The following is a 4,736-nucleotide window of genomic DNA, read 5'->3' on the forward strand; positions in this document are numbered from 1 at the left end:
TTGGCTCGTCAAGTATAACCTAAGTATTCCGCGTGTGCAACTGTTTTGCACCCATTGTATTTGAACGTAGAGCCTATCACACCCGATCATCACGTGGTGTCTCAGCACGAAGAACTTTCGCAATGGTGCATACTCAGGGAGAACACTTCTTGATAATTTAGTGAGAGATCATCTTATAATGCTACCGTCAATCAAAGCAAGATAAGATGCATAAAACATAAACATCATATGCAATCAATAAAAGTGATATGATATGGCCATCATCATCTTGTGGTTGTGATCTCCATCTCCGAAGCACCGTCATGATCACCATCGTCACCGGCGCGACACCTTGATCTTCATCGTAGCATCGTTGTCGTCTCGCCAATCTTATGCTTCCACGACTATCGCTACCGCTTAGTGATAAAGTAAAGCATTACAGCGCGATTGCATTGCATACAATAAAGCGACAACCATATGGCTCCTGCCAGTTGCCGATAACTCGGTTACAAAACATGATCATCTCATACAATAAAATTTAGCATCATGTCTTGACCATATCACATCACAACATGCCCTGCAAAAACAAGTTAGACGTCCTCTACTTTGTTGTTGCATGTTTTACGTGGCTGCTACGGGCTTAAGCAAGAACCAATCTTACCTACGCATCAAAAACCACAACGATAGTTTGTCAAGTTGGTGCTGTTTTAACCTTCACAAGGACCGGGCGTAGCCACACTCAGTTCAACTAAAGTTGGAGAAACTGTCACCCGCAAGCCACCTATGTGCAAAGCACGTCGGGAGAACCGGTCTCGCGTAAGCGTACGCGTAATGTCGGTCCGGGCCGCTTTGTCCAACAATACCGCCGAACCAAAGTATGACATGCTGGTAAGCAGTATGACTTATATCGCCCACAACTCACTTGTGTTCTACTCGTGCATATAACATCAACATATAAAACCTAGGCTCGGATGCCACTGTTGGGTTTCGTAGTAATTTCAAAAAATTTCCTACGCTCACGCAAGATCATAGTGATGCATAGCAACGAGAGGGGGAGAGTGTGATCTACGTACCCTTGTAGATCGACAACGGAAGCGTTTGGTTGATGTAGTCGTACGTCTCCACGGCACGACCGATCAAGCACCGAAACTACGGTACCTCCGAGGTCTAGCACACGTTCAGCTTGATGACGATCCCCGGACTCTGATCCAGCAAAGTGTCGGGGAAGAGTTCTATCAGCACGACGGTGTGGTGACGATCTTGATGTACTACTGCCGCAGGGCTTCGCCTAAGCACCGCCACAATATTATCGAGGACTATGGTGGAAGGGGGCACCGCACACGGCTAAGAATATGATCACGTGGATAAACTTGTGTTTCTCTGGGGTGCCCCTGCCTCCGTATATAAAGGCTTAAGGGGGGGGGTGCGGCCGGCCTAGGAGAGGCACACCAGGAGGAGTCCTACTCCCTCTGGGAGTAGGATTCCCCCCCAATCCTAGTTGGAATAGGATTCGCGGAGGGGGGAAAAGAGAGAGGGGGGCCGACCCCCTCTCCTTGTCCTATTCGGACCAAGGGAGGGGAGGGGCGCGCGGCTCATCTTGGGCTGCCCCTTCTCTTTTCCACTAAGGCCCACTTAGGCCCATATAGCTCCCGGGGGGTTCCAATAACCTCCCGGTACTCCGGTAAAATCCCGATTTCACCCGGAACACTTCCGATATCCAAACATAGGCTTCCAATATATCAATCTTTATGTCTAGACCATTTCGAGACTCCTCGTCATGTCCGTGATCACATCCGAGACTCCGAACAACCTTCGGTACATCAAAACACAAAAACCCTAATTACGATCGTTGCCGAACTTTAAGCGTCTGGACCCTACGGGTTCGAGAACTATGTAGACATGACCAAGACACGTCGCCGGTCAATAACCAATAGCGGAACCTGGATGCTCATATTGGCTCCTACATATTCTACGAAGATCTTTTATCGGTCAGACCGCATAACAACATACATTGTTCCCTTTGTCATCGGTATGTTACTTGCCCGAGATTCGATCGTCGGTATCCCATACCTAGTTCAATCTCGTCACCGGCAAGTCTCTTTACACGTTCTGTAATACATCATCCTGCAACTAACTCATTAGTTGCAATGATTGCAAGGCTTTAAGTGATGTGCATTACCGAGAGGGCCCAGAGATACCTCTCCGACAATCGGAGTGACAAATCCTAATCTCGAAATACGCCAACCCAACATGTACCTTTGGAGACACCTGTAGAGCTCCTTTATAATCACCCAGTTACGTTGTGACGTTTGGTAGCACACAAAGTGTTCCTCAAACGGGAGTTGCATAATCTCATAGTCATAGGAACATGTATAAGTCATGAAGAAAGCAATAGCAACATACTAAACGATCGGGTGCTAAGCTAATGGAATGGGTCATGTCAATCAGATCATTCAACTAATGATGTGATCCTGTTAATCAAATGACAACTCTTTGTCCATGGTTAGGAAACATAACCATCTTTGATTAACAAGCTAGTCTAGTAGAGGCATACTAGTGACACTCTGTTTGTCTATGTATTCACACATGTATTATGTTTCCGGTTAATACAATTCTAGCATGAATAATAAACTTTTATCATGATATAAGGAAATAAATAATAACTTTATTATTGCCTCTAGGGCATATTTCCTTCAATAAGGTCAAGGTACAACTCCAAGTCGTCCTGTTACCGAAGATCACGGCTATTCGAATAGATTAACTTCCCTGCAGGGGTGCACCACATAACCCAACACGCTCGATCCCATTTGGCTGGACACACTTTCCTGGGTCATGCCCGGCCTTGGAAGATCAACACGTCACAGCCCTACCTAGGCACAACAGAGAGGTCAGCACGCCGGTCTAAATCCTATGGCGCAGGGGTCTGGGCCCATCGCCCATTGCCACCTGCACGTTGCGAGGGAGTCCGGAAGCAGACCTAGCCTAGCAGGCGTTCCAGTCCAATCCGGCGCGTGCCGCTCAGTCGCTGATGTCACGAAGGCTATGGCTGATACCACGACGTCAAGTGCCCATAACTGTCCCCGCGTAGATGGTTAATGTGTATAGGCCAGTGGCCAGACTCAGATCAAATATCAAGATCTCGTTAAGTGTGTTATTTTAAAATAACCACGGACGCCGACCAGGGACAGGCCCACCTCTCTCCTAGGTGGTCTCAACCTGCCCTGTCGCTCTGCCACAAAGATCCACCCAGAGGGCCGTCGGGACAAAGGTCCTTTCAGCCCCCAATCCGTGAATCATTCGCGGTACTCCTCGCCGGCCATTAGTAATCACATGTATCATGTATAAAGTATATAGTATATACCCGTGATCACCTCCCGAGTGATCACGGCCCAGTAGTATAGCATGGCAGACGGACAAGAGTGTAGGGCCACTGATGATAAGCTAGCATCCTATACTAAGCATTAGGATTGCAGGTAAAGGTAACAACAGTAGTAGCAAGGACATGCTATGCATCAGGATAGGATTAACGGAAAGCAGTAACATGCTACACTACTCTAATGCAAGCAGTATAAAGAGTAGAGTAGGCGATATCTGGTGATCAAGGGGGGGCTTGCCTGGTTGCTCTGGCAAGAGAGAGGGGTCGTCAACACCGTAGTCGTACTGGGTAGCAGCGGCGTCGGTCTCGGTGTCTAGCGAGAGAAGCGGGGGAAGAAAAAATAAATATTAAGCAAACAGATGCATAGCGATGCATGACATGAAAAGTAGCGGTGCTAGGGGTGCCCTAACGCGGTAAGAGGTGGTACCGGTGAAGGGGGGGAAACATCCGGGAAAATATCCCCAGTGTTTCGCGTTTTCGGACAAACGAACCAGAGGGGGAAACTTGTGTGTTCACTATGCTAGGGATGCGTGGCAGATGAACGGGCTGCGTATCCGGAGTCATCTCGTCTTCTAAGCAACTTTCATGTACAAATTATTTTCATCCGACTTACGGTTTATTTTCTATGAATTATTAAAGTTTTTAAATCATTTCGGAAAAACAGAATTAATTTAAATAGAAAACAGGGTTATGACATCATCATGACATCAGCATGATGTCAGCAGTCAACAGGGCTGTTGACTGGGTCAAACTTACATGTGGGATCGTTCTGTCATAGACCTAACTAAACTACCAGTTTTAGTTAACTAAATTAGGTAGTTAGGCTAATTTAAACAGAGTTAATTAAGTTAATTTATTGATTTGCTAATTAATTAATTTTATTTGTTATTAAAATTCGTTCTAAACAGGGGGTGGGCCCCTGTGGTCACTGGCACAAGGCCACGCCCTGGCTATGGCACACGCACAGGGGGGCCATCTATGGCCATGGTGTGGCCAGGGGAGGCACTGGCCGCACCGGAGAGGCCGGCGAGCGAGGGCGGAGGCGAGCGGCGCCTGGCAGCGACGCCGTGGCGGATGCGGCGCATGCGGGCGGCGGCATGCGCGTGTGGAGGAGGACGCGGTCGCCGTGGCGATGGTTGTGGCGAGCGCGAGCGAGGTGCCAGTGCAGGCCGCAGAGCACGGCGAGGTTGACGGGTGGGGAAGAGGGCGGCAGCGCGGTGGGGTAGAGCAGCAGCAGAGGGTCGGCCACGGTGCGGGTGCAGTGCGTGCAGGCTGTAGTGGTGGAGGGCGAGTGCGGCCTGGAGCGGCGGGCACAATGTCGGGCGAGGCGGACGGTGTTCGACAGGGGGAGAGGGGAAGAGGAGGCCGAGGGCCTCACCGT

The sequence above is a fragment of the Triticum aestivum genome, chromosome 4A (assembly GCF_018294505.1).
Source record: "Triticum aestivum cultivar Chinese Spring chromosome 4A, IWGSC CS RefSeq v2.1, whole genome shotgun sequence".
Classification (NCBI taxonomy): domain Eukaryota; kingdom Viridiplantae; phylum Streptophyta; class Magnoliopsida; order Poales; family Poaceae; genus Triticum; species Triticum aestivum.